The 12,886-nt window shown below is 35.6% G+C and overlaps 1 protein-coding gene across 4 annotated transcripts in view; it reads left to right on the top strand.

The window, feature by feature from the left end:
• Nucleotides 1–12,886, top strand: part of HYCC2 (hyccin PI4KA lipid kinase complex subunit 2) — a 63,473-nt gene that overhangs the window by 2,049 nt on the left and 48,538 nt on the right. The gene's annotated exons all lie outside the window — the stretch shown is intronic.

The raw sequence follows: 12,886 nt of genomic DNA on the forward strand, positions 1-12,886 counted from the left end.
GTTTCATTCTTTGTCTTTTTAACTGTTGGCAAAAATAGTACTATCTCAGTCACAAAGAATAGTTCTGCTTCTATTTTAGGTGCATTTCTATAGTGTGAGTATCTGTGAACAAATCTCTGCTTTTATGCAGGAGTGTGTGTGTGTGTGTGTCTATGTGTGTATATCTATGTTTCTTCTTGTTATGTAACCAGCCTACTAGCGCTGTCTTAGAAAACTAATGGCTGATTTTGAATGGCCAGTAGGTGTCATTGTAGAATGCAATAAAGTTGAACATTGGGTAGGAAATTACCAAGTGGTTTAAGAACACTAGTCCTAATTAGAATATTGTAATAACTGACTGATAATTTATATATCATTAGAAATCCTCTTTTCTGACATATTTCAGTACTGGAGTGTTTATAAGGAATTTGAAACAATAGCTGTAAGGAAATATAATTGCTCTAAAATGGACTTTGAAATCTTGTTTTTTTAATAAACTCTTAAGCTGTCTCAATATGCTGTATGGATTTGGGATTGTTTGATTGTTTTTAATACAGCTTTAGTATCTTAGGTTTATTAAGTTCTAGAATGATTAAGATTTTCAGCTTGACTGAGTTTTATAATAGAAAAATCAGTGCTACATAATGAAAAACTAAAATGATAAAATATGAGCAGAAAGTCTCCAAGTAAGTTATCAGATGCACAGAGTATTACTTTGTTATTGTTCTTTTAATGCAAGAACAGAGGCATTTTTGTCTTTTTTTTTCCTGTGGCTTCTTAGTTTTTTTGATATCCAAAATAGCTTCTTTTTACATTTTTATCTGGCTAGTAGACTATGTGCTTTTCCAGGATGATGAACTGAACATTTGTCATTGTCTAAAATGTAATATAATGGATTCTGGAGGGAGCTGGCACAGAAAGCTCTAAAGGTGACTTTCAGCTGGTGTTAGTACAACCCCCTTACCTGCAGAGCTTTCTGCTGTGCTCTTGTCACTTTGTAGCTCTGCTCATTTTGCCTGCTGTTGATAGAACGTTAAAAAATAGAGTTGGACCTAATTCAGGATTTCTCCATGAAAGTGGAGAGTTACAAATGTATGAGAATACTCTAGGAGTTGGGAAAAAAAAAAAGACACACATACATATCCATTATATCCTCTCCACTTCCTTGCAGAATCTTATGGAAGGGGGAATATGAAGGGAGGTAGCTCTGTTTTGAAGGGAAAAAAAATCTCCTAGATGATATGGCTCACTGTGGGCTTCCACTTGAGAATCAGTGATCTAATTCAAGGCTCTCATACTGAGGTATGTCCCAGAACAGAAACAGGGCTTTGAAATCTGTCAATATTTTTGTAGCTCAATAAGTTTTCACTATTTAATATCATAGCTGGGGTAGATTTTCTAGCCAGGAGCTAAAGTTGCCAGATATAAACATTGCACCCAGTGTTTTGATTTAGATTAGTTTTTACTTGGCACTACCTGCTTTCCATAAACCAAGTTAATTTCTGTCATGATTCATACCTGTGCTTTACACTCATACCTTACTCTCTCAATGTCTCTGAAAGCTATCTAGTTTTAAATTAAACTGGGATTGGAAAATAAGAATTGAAACTTTTCTTCATTAAAGGGTTTTGTTTTTGCAATTGCTGTGATATGATAAAGATATACATTTATCTTTTTGTAAACAAATAATATGTATTAAAACTTGGAATTGTGAATGTGTTGACTTTGACACAGATTCTGTTTAGAAATTCTTGGTTCATCTTTATGAATTCTAGACTTTCTGTTTGGATACCAGTCTGCCATGAAAACAAGTACAAGAAAAGTAAATCAGTAGATTTTAACTTTGGAGAAAGGGGTTAAAAACTCGATTATGTAATAAAAGGTCTGACTTTGATTATTTATAGGATTATAGTTCTAAGTTTGAAATATGACTGTAAAAATATAGTCATAAAATATGGCAAGTGGCACTTAAATTGTTAAATGGAAAAGTATCGGTTACAAAATAGTTATTTTGTTCTATTATAAAATACTGAACAGTTAGAATAAAGAAGTTAGAATATAAAAATGTTAGAATCAAATTTATCTAATCACCTTTATCATTATGGATCCTTGACTTTTTTTTTTTAATTGAGGTATAATTGAAATAACCCTGTACTCTTGATGGTGCTTGATTCTTAATTAATATAGACTTTTGTTAGCTACTAAGGTTTGTCAGTTTAACTCTTTAAGTTCCTTCCCCATGTATTTTTTTGAAAAAAGAGTAGAGGAGATTGGATGCTGAGTGGAAAGTGAAACCTATGCTTTTTACATATTCTTTTGTACTAGGGCTTAATTTTTTTTAACTAGACTTTTTTTTAGAGCAATTTTCAGTTCACAGCAGATTTCCCATATACCCAGCAACTGGACTCAAATATTTATTCCAGATAATTGAAACTTACATTCACACAAAAACCTGTATGTGAACTTTCATAGCAGCTTTATTGCTCATAGCCCAAACCGGGAAACAACCCAGATATTCTTCAAGAGGTAAATGGTTAAACTGTGGCACATTTACACTGTGCAGCAATAAAAAGAATGAGCTTTTGATACCTGCAACAACTTGGATGGGTCTCAAGTGAAAAAAGCCACTCTCAAAAGCTTACATTTTATATGATTCTCTCTATATAACATTCTTGAAATATCAAATTATAAAGGTGAAGATCAGAGTAATGTTTGCCAGGGGTTAGGAGTCAGGGAGAGGTGAATGGGTGACTGCAGTGGGGCCTCTTGATGATAGAACAGTTCTGCATCTTGAGTGTGGTAGTTATACATGTCCATATCTGTTACAGAATTGTACAGAACTACACACACATGCATAGAGAAATGAGTGCTTGTGAGACTGGAGACATCTAAATAACCCTGCATGGACTATACCAGTGTCAGTTTCCTAGCCAGTGACGATTACCAGTAACAATTACCAATGTCAATTTCCAACTTTACTACAGTTATGCAGGATGTTACCATTAGGGGAAACTGGGCAAAGGGTACATGGGATCTCCTGGCACATATTTTGGGAACTTCTTGTGAGTCTATAATTATTTCAAAATAAAAAAAATTTTTAAAGGGTTGTGTTAAGGATTAAATGAGCAAATATACGTAAGGTTCTTATTAGAGTACCTGGCACATCATAAATACATTATAATAGCAGCAGCAGCAGCAGTGATAGTTAAGGCTCTAACATCTTACTAGGACCATTCCAGCAGTATTCTCTCCGCTCACCCTGCCTTCAGTCTTTCCTCCCTCTGGTCCATTCTTCAGTGTAATCAGAGTCCTCTTTCTAAAGTGCCTATTACATACTACTAACTTCACACAGAATTCTTTAGTGGCTCTCCATTTTACCTTCATACATTAATTTCTTTTTTTAATTGTAGGGGAATGAAGCACTGGAGTAAGCATGACTTCCAGGATACCATAATAGGTGAATTAAAGATAAAAAGAGAAAAATCTCAAGAGATCTTTCTCACCTTCAAAAAACTATTAAGTATTTTTATCTTAAAGTTTATTTGTTTAGTATTGCTGCCTAAAACACTACCCCAAAATTTAATTACTTGGGACAGAAAGATTTATTATTTTTCATGATTCTGTAGGTTGGCTAAACTGTTCCTCTATTGGTTTCCCTTGGCTCTCTAGTGCAGCTGAAGCCACATGGAGGACTGACTGAGTTAGAAGGTCCAAGGTGTCCTCACTCATATGTTTGCACATGGTGCTGGCTTCCATTAAAGTACTTCAGTTCTTCTCAGTGTGGCTTCTCATCCTCTGGTAGGCTAGTCTGGCAGCCTTACATGGCATTCTCAGGGTAGCCTTCTAAAGAGGTGAAGATGGACATTGTAAGGCTTCAAGGCCTCTTTGAGGATTAGGCTTTGGAACTTATCTAATGGTCCTTCCACCACATTTTGTTGGTCAAAGCAGCTCCCCAAGCTAGCCCAAATTCAAGGGAGTACAGAAGTGGAAAAAAATATTTATCTTGGTCAGTTCAGGCTGCTGTAATAAAGTACTGGGTGGTTTAAATGATGGATCTTTATTTCTCACAGTTCTTCATCCTGGGAAGTCCAAGATCAAGGTGTCAGCAAATTCTGTGTCTGCTGAGGACCCAGTTCCTATTTCTGAGATGGCCATCTTCTCACTGTGTTACCACACATGAGAGCTCTCTGGGGATCTCTTCTATAAGGACACTAAGCCCATTCATGAGAGCGCCACCCCTCATGACCTAATCATCTTCTATAGGCCCCACCTCCTAGTACCACCACATTGGGTGTTAGTATTTCAGTATATGAATTTGGGAGATTCACAGAAATTCAGTCTATAACAGTATTCCCACAGAGAGATCAGATTATTTTCTATTTTTTTATGTAAGGATGAAAAACAGTTCAAAAATGATACAATCACTAAGAATTTGAAAAATTTTAGTGAGATTGAACAAATAAAAACACAAGGACAAAAGACATTAAATGGCAGGCCAGGAAGGACAGGTTCAAAATCTTTATAAAGTAGAATCGTGTGCATAATACATGGGAGAATCAGCCTTATATAACTGTTGTGCTACAGTGGTATTTCCTGAAAACTTGAAGGAGGTTAATCTGTAGAAAGTTCACTGGTTTTTCTCATTTAAACAGGTTTTAAACAGTTGGTTTAACATCTTCCATTAAAATGTTTATTTTTCCTAGCCTCTTATTTTCATATAATTTGGTTTTGGCCAGTCAGAGTTTTATAAGCCACATTACTTTTCTAGAACATAACTGCCAAATGTTGGCAAGAAATTATAGTACTGTGTTATGAAATCTTGTCAGTGTGCTAAACTACTATAAATACCCCTTCATCTGAACTATGATGGTGGTGCACCTTCACAGAGTCCAGGCTCTTTGTTCAGTCTTGTTTTCTACATCCCCTACCCTCAATTCCAGTGGCGAAATCTTAAACACTTCTATCAGCAGTAAACTGAAGCATAACTGAGATGGCTTGTTGACATCTTAGACCATAGATTTGTTGCTAAAGTCTCTTTCTTACCTTATCACGTAGGAATTGTGTTTGGCTGCTAGAAACAGAGATAATAAATAACCATTGCTTAAATAAGAAAATAGTGCATGTCTTTGTCTTGTAAAAAATTTTTAGAAATGTCAGTCTTGGACTGATATGGCGACTTTATAGACTTGTCAAGGACCGAGTCTCCTTTCTTTTTTCCTTTGCCATCCTTAGCATGTGGCTTCTAGTCTCAAGATCACAGAATGTTTGCTGAATATCCAGCCATCACATCCATGATCTAGGCAGAAGGAAGGAGGAAGAAAGGCAGAAGACAAAAGGGGTATACCTTTTATCTTTGAAGAAACCTTTCTAGCATTTCCTGCACAGTACTTCCTGTGATCTCATTGACCAGAACTTAGTCATTTGGCCACACTTAGCATAAGTAAGATACAGAAATGGCTTCGGCTGAGCATATGGACTAGATCAATGAGGGTGGAGGTGTGGAACTATATTGGATGGGAACTAGTAGGCTTTGCCATACTTGCTCCCTATCCTCTCTGCCGAGTCTGCTGCTGACAGCCTGCTTGTTGCTGTTAAGCTCTTCATTCAGTAAACATGAACTAAATGGTAGCTATGTGCTAGCCCTGTTAGGAGCTGGAAATACAAACACTACAGAGACATACTCTGCTCTAGAGAAGTTATGGTTCAAAAACAGGACTAATAAACCTATACAGGTTTCTGAGAGTAGAAAGTATTAAGTACATGAGCTACTGGGACAAGTTAGCACTCAGATTCTGTCTACTTCATCAGTTTATAAGTGGCTTAAGATGGAGAGGGGGAGGTGACCCCTTAGGAAGGAAGAGCAGTATTAATGGAAAGGAATCAACTGTTCTCTGTTTCCTAAGGCAAGGGGATGGAGGCCATTTCCCTTCTCTAAATTCAAGAGAAAGAGATCCTGAAAGAATCCGTCTGGATGTTTTGTGTGCCTTAGAGAAGAGAGACTGTTGTTGGAAACAACATTTCTTACAGGGGCAGGGACTCTTTAACAAGAGAAATGTGGCATGAAGTAGTGATGAGCATAAATGATATCAAGTGTCTGCAAAAACTGTAATTTAATATGAAAATATCTGTGATAATCTATTGGTGACCAAGTCACAGAAAGTAGTGAGGTTTTTTGTTTTGCCTACATTCATAATTAGTTATAAATTTTAGTTAGAGAGTAGTAAAAAGAATGTTAGAATTTTCTTCCCATCAAAGTTTATGAATGTTATTCACAGATCCCTGACTGTATACGTTGAGAACTTGTGAGTGAGGGGAAAAGAAAGGGCTTTGAATGGATACAAGTAATATGCTAAGGAAGACTTTATGGAGAAAGTGACTGGTTGATCTAAGTCTTGAAAGAAGAGTAGGGTAGTTATGCTAGAGGGCAGTTGAAAGGCATTCCAGAGAGGAGAGTATCTTAAGAAAATACATGGAGGTACGAGATAGCCTGGCATATCATGGAATTGTAGATCAACACTGGTGAAGTCTGTTATGAGCCACGGTATAATATCTCTTCCTGCCAAAAGAGCCATGTTTTTCATGAGCATATTGAGCCAAGTACTGGTGACGGATACTGTCAAACCATAGACCTGTGTTTCTGGTCATTTCTCTTCAGGCATGGTGAACAACAGACAGAACTGCTTGGAAATCTGTCTACTTGGGGGGATTTCCCTTTTCTCCTGTCCAGCAAGGCTACCTCTGTATAGAGATAATGCCAGCATATCATACGGAACCATGTGTAAGCCAGGCCATAATTTTTGTTTCTTCTTTCTTTGACTGTAGAGAGCTCTACAAGGCCATCGATTTCAGGGTAGTTGACATTTAGAAGAAGTGTTTGCCATGGGTGTCTGAGTCATTTGTTTTTAAGGATTATGTATGCCTTTAGGGCCTGTTCTAACGTCATCATGTGTATAATCTTTGTAGTCAGCATTAGCTACTTGTGTAGTAGTAATAACCAATCTTCAAATAATGGCTTAAAATTTAAAAAAAATTGTTTATTCTCATGTGAATTTTGCTGCTAGTCTGGGTGACTGCAAGGCAGCTATTCTCCATATGTGGGTCAGCATTGCATCTCTAGATTTATCTCTGCTTCTGTTATTATGATGGCAAGGAAAGCACAGGCTAGACAGTGCATACTGGCAATTAAATGTTGCCACAGGAGTCATTTCTGCTCGTTGGTCAAAGCAAATCATGAGGTCGCAGTCTACATTGACAGAGATCTGGCTTCACCACTTACTGACCGTGTGCCCTTGGGCAAGTGATTTAACCTATCAGTGCCTGACTGTTTCTTCATGTACAAAATGGAGATCATAACAATACCTACCTACCATATGGGGTTGTTGTAAAATAGTAGATTATGTAAAATACTTAGACTAGTGCCTGGCATTTGTTATATAATGAATGCTATACAAGTATTAGCTAATAAGATAATACCTATAATAGTATAAAATCTTTAAGGAGAAAATATAGTTAATTTGTTTAAACCTCAGCATAAGGAAGCATAATACTTAACTTAAAACAAAAAGCATAATACTATAAAGAAAAAAGATTGACAGATTTGACTAGCTTTTTTCTTAATTTGTAAATCTAAATTTTAAAGATAAGTTCTTTTGTATACATTTAATTCTATTTAAAATTAGAAACTGTTATATCAGGACTTTTCTAGTACTAGTCAAAAAGTAGTAATGGTCATGTTAAAAAGAAAGAAAGAAATGTTTAGGTACTTAAGTGCCTACCCCTGCTCCATCCGCCTCTATCCAGTTTCTTGCTTTCTCTTTTTACTAGTTGCAGTTCTGGATTATAGTTTAAAATGATTAACTCAAATATTTTTCACTTTCAGAGAGCTTTTTCTGAACTTTGTCAGTTAACTAGCTAAACAAGAGAATTTTTTTTAGCGGTAAATACCGCCAAACTGAGACACTGCTATCTCCCCTGACTCTGAATACCTACTACTTTAAAGATTTATTCAGTGTTTGAAACATACATTCTAAAATTCAACATATTTTCTTGGAATAAGTTGAATGTAAAGCATGCTCATTCCTTTGTATCCAGAATGCAGTCTCTAAGTATTATTTCCCATTGAATGGAATTAGGGTTCCTTGGAGAAATGTTTGATCCTCATCTAGGGCAGCAAATGTACAAGATGAGCCTGGACTTCTTGTCTTAACAGGTAGCTGGGAGACTACAATCATTTACTAGGTTTATGTCAAAAGGACTTAGGAGCTATGTTGTGGGCCACCAAGACCACTCCCAGGTTTCATGATTTGTTAGAATTACTCACGACTTATAATGTTCACAGTTATATTTTATCAGTGAAATGATACAAATCAGCAAAGTAAAAAGTACATGGGGTGAAGTCTCTAGGAAAACAGGTGCAAACTTGCAAGAATCATCTCACTGTGGAGTTGAACAGGATGCACTTAATCCCTCCAGTAATGAGTTATGACAACACTTGTAAAATGTTGTCTACTAGGAAAGATCATTTGAGCCTAGATGTCCAGAGTTTTTACTGGGACGGGGGGTCAATCACACAGGCCACAACCCAGGCTTGCTGGGGTAACTCTTTCCTGCACAGGAGTCAAGCATGAAAAAGCTATCACTGGGCAAAGATAGGACAGTTTGAGTATTACTAAGAGTAATAATGGTAGTGGATTGAAATATATCAAGTATGTTTAGCCCATGAATTTATAATGATACTTAAAGCAAAACTAATTGGTTACCAATAGAGGATTCTAGTTAACCAACTCATTTTTAAATAAAGGCGAAAAAAATTAAGCACTTACTCCATCTTTCCTATAAAAATGCTACTACCAAGTAACCAAAGCTAGATAAAGAGAAGTTTCTCTTTATAGAAGTATTTAAACTAGTTAAATGAAGAAGGAATGACAGAATTAAATAATTAGATTTTAACCATTTTGTGATCTCTAAAGATCCCCTAAGCATTGATCATCAACAGCTAATATCACAAAAAGTGACAAGACATTAGGAGCCTTGACTGAAGAACACGAACAACAACATGATCTTCCTCTCCCAAAATGAACCTCACCTGATCAAATATCTATACCCAGCCACAATTTTATAAGAGGACAGAGGAAAAGTATGACATCACCATGAGGGTGCAGTCAGCAAAATCCAGACATGAGGAAAATGCTGAATACAAGCATACCTTGGAGACGTTGAGCGTTTGGCTCCAGACCACCACAATAAAGTGAATTTTGCAATAAAGCAAGTCATAAATTTTTTTTGTTTCCCAATGCATAAAAAATCTGTGTTTACACTAGATTGTAGTCTATTAAGTATTCAATAGCATTATATCTTTTAAAAAAAAGTATATACCTTAATTTAAAATTACTTTATTGCTAAAATGTGCCAGAACAATTACAATAGTACCATCAAAGACCTCTGATCACATGTCACTATAACAAATATAGTAATAATGAAAAATTTTGAAATATTGTAAGAATTACACAAATATAACACAGAGACACAAAGTAAGTAAATGTTGTTGGAAAAATGATGCCAATAGACTTGCTCAGTGCAGGGTTGCCACAAACTTTTGTGAAAAATGCAGTATCTGTGAAGTGCAGTAAAGTGAGATAATAAAATGAGGTATGCCTTTCCTCAACAAGCAGTGTTGTTTCATATTGATGTAAATAACTGTTTCTTCAATTAAAAAAAAAACTACCACACACCTCCCTGTAGAGTAAAAGAGATTTAAGAAACACATCAGCTAATTCTGATGTATAACCCTATTTGAATCCTGTGTTTTAAAAAATTGTCACAACTGTAAATGTGAACACTGACTGGATATTTGATTGTGTTAAGGAATTATTGCTAAATTTCTTTAAATGTGATGATAATTTTGGTTATGTTGAAAAAAAAGTTATCTTTTAGCAATATATATTAAAATTTTTACCATTAGGATGATACCCTGGATTTGCATCAAAATAATTGAGTGAAGGTAGTGGGAAAATGTAATGAAAATAGACTGGCTATGAATTCATAATTTTTGAAGTTCAGTGATGGGTACATGGAGCTTCATTGTACCATTTTCTCTACATATGCATATACTTAATTTTTTTAAAGGGACATATTCACAAGCTATTGTAGTTGTGAATTCAGTAGAAGAACATGTTTATAGGGAAGATTCCTATGTGGTGAAATTACTAGACTGTTTTTCAGAAGGATTTAGTTTTATTCACCCTCTTTAAGAATAAATTCCTTGCTCTTTTCTGGGAGTAGAAAAGCAGACTAAGGAAGAAAAGATGAAGTAAACAGAAAGATTAGTTACTTATACCTTACCTTGATTATTATACTTTATCCAAATATCCATGTAAGTAATTTTGTTGATACTTCAAAAATTCTTCCTTATTGCTAAAGATCTTTGTCCTGTAGCTTCCTTGTTGAAGGCAAATTTGTCTCTATTCCAGTTACCAGTTGCTTACTTTTTCCTTGACTCCTATGTATTCCAAGGAGCCTCCATCTTCCTGTGGTCAGCCTATCTTGGCAGTGTTCTCTCTCTTCCACTTGGCCCCTATCTAATCCATGGTAAGCATTTGTGCTGTCTTCACTGACACACTCTGGGAGTGCTCATTCCAACATATCAATAAGCTCTTTTTACTGTGACATTGTTGGGTAGCTAGCTAGCTAGTTTCATGCCCTTCAGATTTCTTAAATGTGAATCACATCAGTCCAATGTATCCTTCAAGCTGATGATGATGTGTATTAAAATTTCTGAGTAATACCCCTGAAGTTCTTTCTTATTAGACATGGGTCAGGAAATAATACCATCTGTATTTACTCTTTGGAGGATGGGACTCATGACATTTCAATAACCCTTGCTGAAATATCCTCTGTTCCCCAGTAACTTCTGACTCTTTTGTACTTTGACTTAACTTTGATTAAAATTTGTAGAAAAGGATTGAGACTATCTTTTTTTGCAAATATTGTATTGAATCTCTCACATCTTGTTATCTTTAGTTTTTAGAAGTTTCATTATATCATATCTAGGGGGTGTTTTTGTTTTGATAGGAGGGTTTTTATTTTGCTTGGTGTTCTCTGAGATTCATGGATCTTTGCTTTGATGTCTTTCATTGTTTTTAGAAAATTCCCAGCCATTTTCCCTTCATGTCTTTTATCTTATTTTCTCTCTTTCTGAGTCTTCAAATAAAACTGTCAGACAATTTTGATACTGTCCTACAACTCTTGGATGATCTTTAAATTTTTTCCACTCTTATTTCTCTTCATGTTTCAGGATTGATCATTTCTTTTGATTTATTTATAAGTTTACCAGTTTTTTCCTGAACTGTGTTGGAGTCTACTGATGAGCCTTTCCTTAGGAATTCTTTATCTCTGACTTTGTGTTCGTTGGTTGGGTGGTTTTTCATTTCTGTCATTTCCATTTGACTCTTACAGTTTCCAACTGTCTACTGTAATTATCCATCTATTCATGGATGTTCCAGCTCTTTCACTAGACCCTTTAATATATTATCATAATTATTCTGAAGTCCGTGTCTGGTTAGTTCCAACATCTGGTCATTTCTTAGCCTGGTCCTGTTTATTGCTTTATTGATGTTGGTTGTTTTGGGGTCTTGAAATTTTTTATTGAATGCCAGACATTGTGTGTAGAGCAGTAGAGACTGAAGTTAATTCTATTTATGCCTGAAAATGAGCATACTTCTGATCTGTCATCAGTGAGTGTGGAGTTGTCAACCTAGTCAAGGGTTGAGCTAGGTTTGGATTTGTTGCTACTATCATTACCTTCAATGCACTTCAGGCTTCACATTTTCTAGTGACAGGTTGCTATTGCTTTGTGTTAGGGTGAGGATTTAGTTCTCAGAGGGTTTTTCTCAGTGTTCATGCTTTACCTGCAACTTTCAGCCGTCCCTGTCCATCTGTGTCATAGAAGGGTCTCTCTTCACGCTTTTGTGTGTGGGGGATGGTTTTTTTAACTTCAAATTCCATTTTAAAAATAGATTCAAGACAATTCACATTATCCATTTCTTCTTAAATGAAGTTTGATAATATGTTTCAAGAAATTTGTTCATGTCAACTAAGTTGTTGAACGTATTGGCATAAAATCTTAATAAAGTTTCCTTATTTTATCTTAATGTATGTAGAAAAGAATAATAAGAAAAAATGAGAAAAAAATCACACATTTATCCTAGTAGTTACCAATTCTAATTCTCTTTAATCCTTTGTGTAAATCCGTATTTCTAGCTGGTGTCCTTTTTCTTCTCCTCAAAGAGCATCCAGTATCATTTATGTAGTGCAAGTCTACTTTTGTATATCTGGAAAAGTCTTGGTTTTACCTTTGTTTTTGAGAGAGATTTTTGCTCTATAGACCTCTAGCTTGACATATTTTTTTCTTTTAGTGCTTTAAAGATGTTGCTTCATTGTCCTTTCTCTTGCACTTCCTCTGTCATCCTTGTCTTTGTGCCTGTGTACATAATGTGTGGTCCCACCCCCCTCCCCACCTGTTTTTAAGGTGTTCTCCTTTGTCACTAGTTTTGAACAATTTAATTAAAACTACTTGATATGGTTTTCTTCGTGTTTCTTATGCTTGGGGTTTATTGAACTTCTTGGAACTTAACCAATAGTTTTCATCCAGTTTGGAAAATTTTTCACCATTGTTTCTTCAAAATGTTTTTGTGTCTTCCTCTTTCCTCTGCTTTGGGGAATCCAGTTATACATCTATCAGGCTGCTTGAAGTTGTCTCACAGATCACTGATGCTATGTTTAATTCTCTTTTCTCTGCATTTCATTTTGACTAGTTTCTGTTGTTGTATCTTCGAATTCACTAAACTTTTTTCCTACAATGTCTAATGTGCCATTATTCTCATCCAGCGTATTGTCTCACACATTATAG

The sequence above is a fragment of the Vicugna pacos genome, chromosome 5 (assembly GCF_048564905.1).
Source record: "Vicugna pacos chromosome 5, VicPac4, whole genome shotgun sequence".
Lineage (NCBI taxonomy): Eukaryota > Metazoa > Chordata > Mammalia > Artiodactyla > Camelidae > Vicugna > Vicugna pacos.